Source organism: Aptenodytes patagonicus, chromosome 2 (genome assembly GCF_965638725.1).
Source record: "Aptenodytes patagonicus chromosome 2, bAptPat1.pri.cur, whole genome shotgun sequence".
NCBI classification, from domain to species: domain Eukaryota; kingdom Metazoa; phylum Chordata; class Aves; order Sphenisciformes; family Spheniscidae; genus Aptenodytes; species Aptenodytes patagonicus.
In genome coordinates, this window is record NC_134950.1 from 44,878,111 (window position 1) to 44,891,513 (window position 13,403).

Genomic DNA, 13,403 nt, shown 5'->3' on the forward strand with positions numbered 1-13,403 from the left:
TATTGTTAGCAGGAATCAGACTTAACATTTAAAACTATGAATGTATATGTGAACATGACTTAAGTGCTTTAATATAAAAAAACAGAGCTGCTACGCAGTAAAAAATGGGAACTCTATTCTCAGTGACATTAAATATTCAGTAATGCTAATACAGCAATACCTTTCTATAAATGTAGTATTAGTGTTGTTCCATGTAGTCTTCAGCGTATTACTTGTTTGGCCTTGTTGTGTTCAGTATCGTCTGTGTGTTGCGGCGAGGTGGTGATGTCGGAAGGTCCAGTTGCTACGTTACACAAATGGGGTCTCTTAAATCAAAATGCGCAGCAGGGGATTTTTATAGGATTATTCAGGCTGCCCGTTTTCCCTTGAGAGCTTCTGTCCTTAACCACTTCTGAGGGTATGTCCATTCTGACTATTTTATCTGAGATTTAAATGTCCTTTGCTTATTTCTGCCCAGGATCAAGAACTGATCTCATGACCCAGATGGTAAATTGAGGTTAACTATCCCCTTCCTGCAAGGAGCTCTGGCAATAAACAAGAAAAATCACTTATGAATTCAAAACCTGTGTAGTCAGAATTACTGAAACATATTGGGTAGCCACACGATGTTAAAATCACTGGTTAGGAATGATCCATAAAGGGGTCAGAGGGAGTGGCGTGCTTTCAAAAATGGCATCAGCTGCTCCTGAGTCATTGACGATTCAAAAACAAATTACTGAGAGCTTATGGACCAGTCAGTGCTCTGGAAAAGAAGCAAGAGATGAGATAGTACTTGGTGTTTGCTATGGACTACCAGGCTACATTAAAGGATAATCGAAGTTCTTGAAGTATCTCTCCCTAACATGCAGGAGAACTTGTGTTGTTGGAGACTGGTGTTTACTTTGTATTTTCCAGTTCAGAACAATAATATATACTTTGTGCTTGAAAAAATTACTATTTTTTTAAAGTGATTAAATTGTTTAGTTGTAGGAAAACTTATATTGAAAACGAATACTTGTTCAAGATTACAAGATGCCACAAAGCCTCAATGGAGAAGGAAGGAACTTGGGTTTAAAACATCAGCCTGGCTCAGCAGGGAAGTGAATGCAGCTGTTTCCAATAGTAAAAAAAAAAACAAAACCAAAAAAACCCCAAGACAAAAATGAAGGGAAGTTGATTAAAAGATAGTAACTGTAAGGGAAGCAGAAGTACGCAGGGAGAATTTATGGCAAGTAGAGCTAAGGAAAATAGGAAGATGTGGTTTCTCAAGTACATTTGGAACTAAATAAATACTGACAGTATTGGTCCATTACTGGCATGGCAGATTACAATCGTACAGAAAGACTGATATGCTACTTCTCTGTTTGATACTGAAATAATTTCTCTGACCTGGTGTTATCAGTTTAAGAGGGGTGTTTAATGTATTAGAGTATTAGAGTATTACAGATGAACTATGGGAATAAACTCTTAAGAGCAGGACTCAAGAGGCTTAGTTTATTTGGTGCCATGGAGAAAACTAAGAGGTGTTAAGGAACCACATGTGAACAGACATCTCCAGAGAGAAACGCATAACAAATTAAATGGCTGACAGTGAAACTGCCCAGTTGAGGTAATAGTATGATGCTAATTAGCCACTGTAATCCTTGAAAGTTTAGATTCACGCTTGATGTTTTTCCTAAAACACACTGTAAATCAAACAGGAGTTTTCACAGTCTTGTCCCATTTGTTTTCAGAAGAAAGTGGAGTGCTCAGACTAACTCCCCTCTCCCAATTTTCTTTTGGAATTGAATGAACTCAATAATTTGTTTTGTTTTTTTTTCTCTAAAGCATTCTCTCTCTCAAAAAGCATTCTTGACTTCAAGAAATCCACCACCCCCATAGTTTGTAGTAGCTAATCAACCATGGTTCCAATTTTTTTTATGTATAATTTTGTTTTACAATTGGAATTTTTAATTATAAATCACAATTACAGTATCCAGTTTAATATACAAAATCTACTGAGAAGTGTATATTTAAATTAAAAGAAGCAGAGTCATTGCAAAACTTAAAAGGGGTCATGAATGCAACAGCTAAGGCAGAATGGACTACCATATTCAGGTGTTAGGTTGGAAATAATTTGACAATAACTTGGGGAACGAATACTCGTAACAGATAAATCAATTTTGAGATTGACTATAAGAAAGAGATGCTAATCTGTAACAGAAATAGGTGTACCTGTTTATTTCATATTGGATTCTGTATCTACACTGTGTTTTACCTTTGCATATAAATCTACTTCCAGTCATGGCAGCTGTCAAAGCCCTGGAAGCACTAACTGGCTCTGCGACCCCTTCTGCCTCTCCAAGCGGCCTGGCTGCCCCTGCTTGAGGCCAGCTCCAACACGGAGTGGCCGTGGGACCTGGTCAGGCTGCTGTCAGAGCACTGTGTGGGGGCTGCTTCCCCTTTGCTCAGGAGCTGCATTCAAGCTTCAGCCCTTGGCCTTGGCCCTTTCTTGAGCTAGGTTGCAGCTGTGACCCCATTGATCCTGCTGCACTGTGCTGGCTCTACCCCAGACCTGCCTTCTCACTATGGACTCGTCTGCTGGTCACTGAACTGGTGGCTGAACTGGTTTTTTTTTCACTAGACCTCACTCTGGTACTGTGGGACTGTGCCCCTAATCCATGACAGTGCCCCTGCCTGCCTTGCTGCCAGCCTTGGCTCCCAGCTTGCCTTCCCTTGCAGAGCAGCCTGTTCTTTTTGCTCCCTGACTACAGCTGCATAAACATGTAGTTTAAAACAGACACGTTCTTTAGTATATCAAATTTAGCACCCAAAATTAAAAGCACACAGTGAAAAACTCCTTCAATCTTCTTGTCTATTTTACAGAATGTAAAAAAAATATACAGGTGAATTCTAAACAGTATGTTGAAAGAATAATAACCTACATTAGGTACAGCACTTTGAAAATGTGAAGAATTATCAGCAACCCTGATTTAATGCTTTCTTTTCATATATCCTGGAGCAAAATAATCTTCATAAAATACTGCTTTTTTCAGGATAGAAGTGCTAGATACAATGTTAAACTTCTGTTTTTGTTCAGACAGGCTCATGAAAAAACCCTGTAATTAGTTGCTTGGCATGAAGTGGCTCTGGATCACTTTGAAAGGAAGCAACATAATGAAATGTTACAAGAACAAGCCAGACCAACCTGCTCTGCTAGCAGCGCTTTGCTTACTCCCCAGTTCCTGCTTCAGTCCTGCCCGAACTGCCTCTCGAATCAACAGTTGTCCCACACGTGCTGTAAAAAACTGAACAGCGCTTAAGTGCCTGGGGTCTCAGTTTATGCAATTGCTGAGAGCTTGAGTGGCAGAGGTGCTTCGCCAGAAAACTACAAACCCTGTTGGCACTGCAGCTTTAGTGTTTGAATAGTTGCTGCTGCTTCTCTCAGCTCCTAAAACTGGAAGAGGTCACTCTCTGTAGTATCTCCTCAAGACAAGTTTAATGAGGCTCACTGGTGCTTCAGGCTTACTAAACCTCAAAGTTGTTTTTTACCTCTGGCTTACCTCCCTGTTTATAGCATGTATGGCACTTGTTTTGTGAAGTTCTAGATGGATGTCATTCCCTTCACACTAAAGATTAGTCCTTCATCACATTCAAAGAATTTATGAAGAAGACCATTTTAGGAGATGCAAAAAGCAGAAGTTGACATCTGTAGAACTAAAACAACGCTTAACTTTGTCATAATCGGTGTTGTATTACACAAAGCTGCCTTGAATTGCTTTGTTAGAAACTTGTATAATATCGCCCATTACATTACGTCTGTTCATCAGAGTACCGATGTCTTCTCGGCTCCATTCACTGTTGTAGTCTGAAGTGTCAAAGACGTCTTTCAGAACGTGGGTGATTAGGACGTCTCCCAACAAGCTGCAAAATTGGAGAGCGCTTGTTTATCAGGTGCCACAAGGTGGCAACTGAGGGTAGCGAAGCCGTGTTTACTTTCAGAAGCCCACAGCAGTAGCGTTTTCCAAGAACAAATACCTGTCTGCACAGGCTGTGACGGTTCAACGTTGTGTTTAACAGGACAGACAGGCAGAAAGCTCTTCAACCTGGCTACTAAGAGTTCACTGTGAAAACCATAAGCCTGGTCCAGCTTGTGAGAAATAGTAGATTTATAAGCTGATGAACTAGAAGTAAAAAATAAAATTAGGTGAAGGGCTGCGCCTATGAGGTTTAAACAGGCCTAAGAGGAAACTTTAGGTGAGAGGAAGAAAATGCTTTCTATGATTAACGTAGCTATTTTACTGAATGCATCTGTCCTGCAGGCTGAAAATGAGATGCTTGCGCTTTCGCATTCCTCTTCTGATGTGCTTGCTTCATATTCTGGCCACAACACTGTGCTTTGAATTTCTTATATTCCATGACCTGCCGCCTATGGTGTGTTACAGAAGAAGGAGGGGTCATGGTGAGGCAGCAGAGAAGGTATGACCCAGCCGTACGCTGTGCTCAAGGGATCTTTGCTGGAGGATGTCCCTAGCTCCAATGTCATGACCCCCACCTGCAGTTCCGAGTGAAACAAGCCGCTTCCTCGCACCCCTCTCCAATCCACTCTTCTCCGATTGATGTGGCTACGTCCCCATCTCAAAGAAAAGTTCAGTCGGCTAAGCCTCTAAAGAAACTAATAATAAAAAAGGAACCTGAAAGTGACGTGTGCAAGGTTCACTTTCATTTTCTCGGGACAGGAATGAGAGGCCGGTTCCTAACCTACAGTTTACGGCCTGCTTTGTGTCAAAAGCTCCATGAGCCCCTACAGGGGCCCCAGTCCTTCCCCGCGGCCCCTGCAGGGAGGCAGCGAGAGGAGCCCGCCCTGGGCAGGGAGTACACCCGGAGCCTCCCCCTCTTGCCGGGGAAGGGATGAATTTAACGTTTGTTAAACGTGGGGGCGGGCTGCTGCCCTGCTGTGTTGGGGTAAGGCCTAGGCGCCCTGTGGCCCCGAGCCGGGGAGGCCTCGGATCGGCATCCTCACGGGCCGGCCCGGTTAACGGCCGCCGGTCCCGGCCGCCCCCCGCCCCGCGCTTCAACGGTCTCCGGGGTCTCCCGGGGTGAGCGCGAGGGCGCGACTTCCGCCTCCCCCGAGCCCGCGCGCTGCCGCCGCTTCCGCCCCGCAGTTCCTCCTCCGGGCCGCCCTCTCCCGGCATGCACTCGCGCCGGAAGCGGCTGACGACAATAACAAACATCGGCGGCGGCGGCGGCTGCGCCAGGACACCCCGTCCCCGCGCTCCCTAGCCCGCCCCGCCGGCCCCGCGCCACCTTCCCCGCCCGCCAGCCCGCCGCCTCTCCTCGCCCCCGCCCGGGCGCGGTGGCCGCTGAGGCGGTGCGTGCCCCCGCGAAGCCGCCGGGCCCGGCCGCGCGGGGGGGAGGCGCGCGCCGCCGCAGGATGCGCGGCGCTGCCGCGGGATCCCCGGGTGAGTGGCGCCGGGTGAGACGCGGGCTCCCGCCGCCGCCCCGTTCCTCGTCTCGGCCCCTCCCAACCGGGGGGAGGGCGGAGACCCCCGCCGGCGGGGGCTCTTGTTAGCGGGAGGGCGGCCTTGGCTCTGGACGCAGGGTTGCACCCGTGGGGCGGGCGACAAAGAACTGGGAGGCGGCGGGGGGGGGAGGAGGGGGGTGTTGGGGAGGACCGGCATCCCGCTGCTGGCTCCGGTCCCGGGGTGGCGGGGTGACCCCCGCGCAGCCGCGGGGGGCGGCGGTGGCGGGGCAGCGCCGGGCGGGCCGGGGTGCTCCCTCTCTGCCCAGGGCTCCGCTGCCAGGGCGAGGGATTCGCGGTGAAGTTACTATAAGGAATGACTCAGCCTGGCTGCGCCTCCGTGCTCGCCGTCGGCAGCGGTCGGACGAGCGCCGTGCAGAAGCGTTGTGTTTACAAACGTTGGTCTGCCTTTCCCTCGGTTGTTTACGTGTTCCTCTTCCCGAGGAAGCATATGTCGTGTGCTGAATTTTCCCGTCGGTTTCTCATTACTGCTTTCTAGTAGACTTTCAGGCTGTTTTCTTCATCCGTCCTGGGGTTTCCTTCTCGGTGTCTCCCAAAGTTCTGGCTGACAGTGATCCAGAGGTGGAAATGCTAATATGAGTACTGGGAAAAGTAAATGAACTGATCCTTGTAACACTCATGTTTCTTACTTAACTTCGTCTAGAGATGGAAAAAAAAAAAAAAAAATCATTCCTGAACCTGAGGTGCTCGGAACCAACCCAGGAATGTTAGTTGAGTCCTCTTATAAGACAGAACTTTTTTTTTTGTGTGTTATTTGTTTTTTGTCTGAAACTATTAAGTGGTACGTTCTGTCCATGAGCTGTTCCCCGTGGTTTGTATTTAAAGCTTTCACCTTTATTTCTTTATGGGAGAGAATGAGGAGGTTGAATATTTTTTTCTGTCACTCAGGTAAATGTGCGTTAGAAGTAGTTCAATGCCATTGGCTTTATGGAAGAACGTACAATTCTGAAGTTGTTTGGTTGACTGCGTGGTAAAAGGTACCTTAATGGTGCCGGAGAAATAATGAGAATGGAAAAACATGCTTCTTGCAGCTGAAGTTCATACAGCTGGGAAGTACTGTGAGGAATACTAGACACTATAAATACTTCATAACAAAAAAGAAAATTTGTGTGCTATTATGGTGTATTTAAGTTGTGAACTTCAAGAATGTTTAATATCTAGTTCCTTGGGAAGTTTTTAGAAGATGAAGCACGTGAAGAAAGGACTTTACTGTTATCTAGTGTTTTAACAAACTATAGTGCCAAGAAGCAAATTTTAACAAGAAAGAAATTAGACGTTTAAATGTCATTAAGTTTAGTTTAAATGAAAGTGTGCAGCGGATATATTTGTACTTATTCTAAATGCTGTCTGGAACTCAAAATGGTTTTATTATGTTGGGAGTAGTAAAGGAAACAACTTACTGAAGGAACGTGAGGTAAGGGACTTCAGCTGTGCCAGTTATAGAGCTGGAAGTACAAATGGGATCTTCTGGGATAATGGATTAGTGTAAGATAGACCTAATTGCACTTTGGAAGTATGTTATTGTTGTACACTTTGTACAAGAGCTGTGGGTTTTGTAGATTTAAAAAAAAAAAAAGGCAAACCTATCTTATGCTGTATTGTGTTGATCTAGCCTTGTGCTCAGCACAGATTTGGGTTAGTAGTCTCTGAGGTCATATTCGAGGGGCTGGCTCTCTCCCCATGTCATGTTACCATATTTATAATTAGAAGTGTACGCAGCAGACTTGCACTCTGACAGGGGAAGAGGGCAAGGGTTATTTTGAGGTCTTGTGGTGTCTGTTTAAAACATTGTTTGTCCCTTGCATGTTGTCTGAACACAGCTAAGGTTACATAGTCTTGCAAAAATTAACGTGGAAAATACAATTTCTAAACTATTAGTACCTTTCTTAGAATTTCAGTTATTCTGGTTAAGTAGAGGGTGAGTACATTTCTTAGAATTTCAGTTATTCTGGTTAAGTAGGGGGTGAGTGTATGTGGTGGGGTAGGAGTAGCACATAGCAATTTCTTCCTTTTGATAAGAGTGGCAGTTACAGTAGGATCGTTTGAAAGAATTTTTCTGTGTGTTATCCTGTAGGGTAGGTTGTTATCAGTGTGTTCTTAAGTCTTTATTTGGTTTTAAGCTAGCAGTTAGTTTCTGTGGAAGACTGGCTCAGAGTGGAGTGAGGGTCTTGAGGCTTTTATTGCCCATGTTGGGTTCATTCGCATATTGTGGTAAAGTGAAGCAAGTCAAAATGAAAAACAGCATACCCGGCTGTCACACGAGCTACTTCAGAGTCATTTGGACACTGTCCAAACAGTCATGCGTCTCCTTCTGCATATGCATATTGCTCAAGAAAGTCGTGCTTCTGATTTTGGTCCACAGCTCAATGACATTATGTGAGGAGTTTCTGAAGAAGGGGGAAAAAAAGAAATTTTTAATACCCTGCTACTTTCAAGGACTCTACTAATAGCATTCTCATGCAAGGTTGGTAAATCAGTATTATCGAATAGTAAACACTTGATTACAAGATGCCAACTTACATAATAATGTTGTATTATACTGCAGGACCTGATTGAATGCACTGATACCAAGCAGGCAAAAAAAATACCACTAATATGTAAATTACTAATCTAATTGCTAGAATTACAAAGTGTGTGTTTTGTAGCTGATTTGTCAGAGTAATGATTTCAGTGTACAAGTTGAAAGATCCTTACGTGAATTCTTTGTTGTAAAAGCCTACAGCATTATTAATGGTGATAGAGAAATTGCTAACAATGATTTTTGTGAGCTAATTAGGATTCTGTGGTTACTGTGAAAGTCTGTCTATTTATGAGTTAATTCATATTGCAGATCCACTTTTAATTTAGTTTTGAGTTCAGTTGAAAGAGGAGTTGGAAGATGACATAGCCATGTATCAACTATTTCTGTCCCCATTCGTAAGAAGGGTTGGAAGTGGATATACTTTGGTAATGTGTTTTCTAATGGGATTTGAGCATAACTAAATTGTTAATAATACATAAATAATATCTAAATTGTTGGCACTTGTTGATAGAAATATCGAAACAAATCTATTGGTACAAAATGTTCATTCAGAGATTCAGATGGAGCTGACTACTGTTGGCTGACTCCTGTGGTCAGGAGAACCACCTGGGGTGTCAGGGCAACTCTTGCTTGTCTTCTGTCCATCTCCAGGTGTGTATTTTCCTTTTGTTGTTCAGGTTTGCAGTCCATGGTTCCAGTAGAGTTCTGAGCTCAAACTACCAGCTCAAGCAACAGCTAGTGTAGCTTTTTACGTGCATACACGATGTTGACAGTTTCTTTTGGGAACAGATTTTGCAGCTGGGCCTGCTGCCTTTATCGCATCAAGGTGAAATGATTACAGTGTGCTATATATAAATCTCTAGTAGTTTCGGCATCTAGAAAATTAGCTGTTGTCGAATACGGTAGCCGGCTTTCTATGTGAAACGACTTGTTTAAGTGTTATATGAATTTCTCTGACCTGTATTGATTACACGTTGATTGAAAGTAAAATGTAAAACTGCTTCGTTGGCTAGTTGGGTTCCTTATGTCCTGTATCTGTCTTGCTGTGTAATGCCATAGGTCCAATAAGCAGACTGATGTGCGAATATTTGAGAACAGCTCTGCTTAAGGAATATTTTAATGGGTGTCTGACTTCAGATCTTTTCAGAACTTTTATTTTCTTGTTATGAAATAGCTCATATTTTCTTACCTCCTAAGACTTATTTTTGCAGCAGTATTTTTGCTTTTTCAAGAGAGTAGGAAAGTTTTGGTGGTGGGGAAATAGTGTGTTCGGTATTTCAATTGTCTGTTCTTTTTATTTGGAGGGATTAGATGAAACTAATGTCTGTATGATAGAAACGCAATACATCAATCTTCATTATTATTCTTGAAGGTATGTTTGAAAGGCCAGTGTGCTGTTTTCAGTTTGAACAGATTGAAAGCAATGTGTATTTTAGAGGTAGAAAGCAGCATTGAAGAACTAAATTAAAGGGAAAGTTTTACTTCTATCATGGATTCAAAAACCAGACCACTCTTAGCAAAACTTAAATGTAAATTCAGTTAAGAATGGCACTTTGCTGAGATAAGATTTCTGTGAACATTTGAGGTAGCTGCTCCTAAATTCCCAAATTTTATTTTGATTTAGTGCTCAGGTTCTCTTTTGTAACTGACTTACCTGCCACTTTTTTGTGTGATTGAGTATGTTCATGCTACATTCTGTAAAATATGCTCTTTTGTCTATTATGAATATTGTAGCTATGGCTGCAGCAATTTTTGCTCTTTATCATTTGAATGGTGGTGTTTTCCTGATATTGCAGGGACTCTAAATGTCAGTGGTTTATCTCAAATTTTATTTTGAGTTTGTTCATGCCAAGTAGCTGTGCTGGTATCTCAAAAGTGTGGATATTTGACTGTTATTTAGTGTAGTTGTGCCTAGGGTGGACAGTTCATACTGACAAAATGGTGCTTTTATTTATACAGTTTTCCTTCCATCCTCCAGAGTGTGTATTTTTATTAAATTCTGATGAAATGGAGATTCTTATATAAGAATATATTGTGTAACTGGACTAGCAGCTCTCTTCTAATATATTATGCTTATGCTATATTGCAAGTATTCTGCTAGTAAAGTCAAGATGACTTTTATGTCTATTGTAATCAAAAATATTCTTTACAAATACTTGTGTTGTCTGTCGATTGAAAGAGACTTGATTCAAACCCAGTGAATGCTGCTTTAAACAAAAAATGAAAATATGACTCAAAATTCTCAATTCTGTCTGAACGAAAAGAGGGGGTGTAATGTGTAAACTTTCCTTCACTTATGTTATGTGAAGACTCGGAGATAAAATACCTATAAATTTCAAAAAGCAGATGTAATATAACAGCAATTTCACATGCATGTTATGGCTGCAAACAGCAGAACCAGGGTTCAATAAGGCAGGAGTACAGTTGTAGTATCTCAACAGTTGTGGGTTGTTGGTTGTTTTTTTTTTTTTTTGGTGAGGTTGTGTAGTTCTTAAGTTGGTAATATTCCATAAAGGGACTTATTCATGCACTTTGTTAGTTGTTTTAAACTACCAAAGATTTGTCCCGGAAAGGTAAAGGGCTGTTGAAAATTACTAAACACCTTCTTGAGGCAAGATAAAATGTAATATTCTTCAAACCCATCCTGCAGCTTTTCTCATTTCTCAATACATTGCTGTTATCTTCTTTCAGATTGATGCCAATAGAGATCTGAAGGTGATTTGTAACTATGTAACATGCAAATAGAGTAGTAAGCTGATTTGCAAAAAATCTAGACGTGATTTTTGAATATGTATTCATAGGGAGGGTGGGGGTTATGTTGACTCTGCATGTCACTGATGGTCTTTTACTTGTCTGTTTCAAACACCACTGAAGAAGAAAAATGCTGATAAATAGGAGGAGGATCATAGGTGACATGTGAATTATAAGAAAAATTATAAGAATTATAAGAATTATAAGAGAAATTCCATCTTTAGATCATGAAAGTTCAGATGCAAAATTTATAAACATCCTTATGAATAAGAAAAAATTGCAACAAGTTTGGAAGTTGCTAATAATTTAAACAGTTTACCAAGGTGGGTGGTGGATTTCCTTATTACTGGAAAACTTTAATGTTATTCTAAAATATGATTGCTTATGAATAGAAATTAATTAAGGAAGAACCTGTGACTTTTATGTAGGCAATCAGACTAAATCACAAGGATCTTTACTTGTCTTCCGTTTCATTATTGTCAATCTTTTACTTTCTTTTCTATCTGTAATGTTTTCATTCCTGTAAAATAAATGCCATTTAATCAGTCTTACGTTCTGTGCTTTCATCCTTTAAAGTAGGTCTGGCCGAGTTACCTTGTACTATCCACATAAAAGAGAGAAAAAAACTTGTAGCATTACGATGGTGTATCTGGAGAGGGGAGGGCAGGAGAAGTGGCCTCACAGTCTATATTTTGAGAAACTGTCCTCAGTTGCATCTGTAGTAATTGCCCATTTTTGAGTTATCTTAGCCTGCTCTTTAAGAGGATACTGTCATTTTTTTTAATAGGTTACCATTTATAAGAAGTTATCTATGTCACGGGCAGTTAGGAATGTGAATGATGCCTTCTGCAAATTCTCACTTGTCTTCTTGGATGATGGTGCTGACGTTCGGTACCCCCTGTATTCATCAGCCTCTTTCCAGCCTTAGTTGTAACAGTTTGTGGGGCTGTGTAGCGAACTGGATCATGGAACTAATTCGAGCTAGCAGTAACCTGGGGACGTATGCTGTTTCTAACTTGTTCCAGCAAAGTAATCCAGTTTACTCCATAGAAGTATGCAAAGTTGCACCACTGAAAGTTGGTGCAGGGAGAGGAGCAGAAGAACTTTGTGAGGAAAGGTATTTGTAAGTCTGGTGCTTTTACTATAACCAGTGTTTACGTGATTGTGGTCTTGGTTAACCAGAGAGAGAGTGTTGGTGCAAGAAGCATTGGTGCCAACTTGTCTGAGTTTGATGTAAGAAATAAAGGAATTTTTGTTGGCTGTTTCTTGCAGAATTGTTTGCAAACACAGGAAGATTTTACATGCTAATTATTTTTAAAGAGTATATGTTTACAGGGAGAACCTTCCCACCAGCATGGAGTCAGTCAGTAACTTGAATAAAAGCACTTGAAGCTCCACATACCCAAGAGCACCATTCTTTGCAGAGTGAATGTATTAATCTCTGTAATTGGAGGGAGACTTGTAGTCTACAAATGCTGTTGAAATGGCAAAATTATACATTTTAAAAAAAAAAAAAAAAAGCTGACAAAACCTTCAGTTAACTTTGTCAAAGACCGAGTTGTAGACAGCTGTGGAAAGACTGTTTCCATCAATTAAAAACAAAAAAGAAAGAAAGAAAAAGGGTACTTCTACAGGCTGTGGGCTGTTTCCTAGCAATAAGAATGTCAGAAACCTTTGGTTTCTTTTCTGACTTGCACCTGTTAACTGAGGCACAGCAGTTTCACTTTCTGTCAGGTAAGAGATGTGGGGTTTTAAAAAATGTGGTAAAGTTGGGTGTGAGTGGTTTTTTTACTGTTGGAGGAGAAGAACTTTTGTCTGATCCATTATATGGATTGTGTTTTGGCAGCTCCTCAAATCGGTGAAAAGAGCAGTGTAAATAGATGCTAACCCTCAGATCTGAAATATACATATGGAATCATGACACAATGCCTAATAATGTGCTTGTTGCCTCATAAACATGTTTGAAACTATTGCTTTCCTAGAATTCGCAGAATTAAGTTGTGTCTGAACTTGTAAGAAGCTGCATTGTTTTGGGCCACACCAATTTCAAAGCTATTCTTTAATGCACAATGTTTTCTTACCTGCCCAGATGCAGTTGCTTTTGATCTCCTGCTGTTTCACCGTTGATGTTGTTGAGGATCTATGAAGGTATTGCTGCACCTACTTTGCTGAATGAGGAGCTTCCGTGTAATTCAGAGTTGCAAGAGCTACTCTGAATATGGTGGTCATATATAACTCTTAAGTTGGTGTTGTGTAAAATGATTAATCTTAAAGGGGGGGAGGGGGAAGCCTCTTATACTGTAAAATACTGTATACTGAATTACTGAGTTTTGAAATTCCTCTTTAGTGAATTGGGAAGTAGGGGCTTAGGCATGTTTCCTGGCTGCTCTGCAGAATTGCAGCTTCATTCCTGTGTTGAGTGGAAAAGACTTGCTTTACTGACCAGCCGCTGAGTTTGAGAGCTGCTAACGCAGTGACTGTTGGAGATACTGTAATTAAGTAACCGCCTCTGTGCCTGATGCACATCTCAACACAGTATAAATAGAGCTCCAGATGGCACCTTACAGATGTCAGGGATTGACAGCCTTTCTTTAAGACTACAGTGTGGCTTGAACAGTTTATAGGCTTTGA

At 41.7% G+C, this 13,403-nt stretch overlaps 1 protein-coding gene across 3 annotated transcripts in view; it reads left to right on the forward strand.

Moving 5' to 3' along the window:
* Positions 1–5,365: 5,365 nt before the first annotated feature.
* The window catches only part of RB1CC1 (RB1 inducible coiled-coil 1), an 83,558-nt gene continuing 75,520 nt past the window's right edge, over positions 5,366–13,403 (forward strand). For 2 of the 3 annotated variants that reach the window (XM_076329715.1, XM_076329719.1), the window contains exon 1: positions 5,366–5,420. The gene's annotated coding sequence lies outside the window, so the exon portion shown is untranslated. Of the gene's footprint in view, positions 5,421–7,896; positions 7,965–13,403 lie in introns of those variants that run through there. The other variant, XM_076329717.1, reaches the window with a different exon arrangement.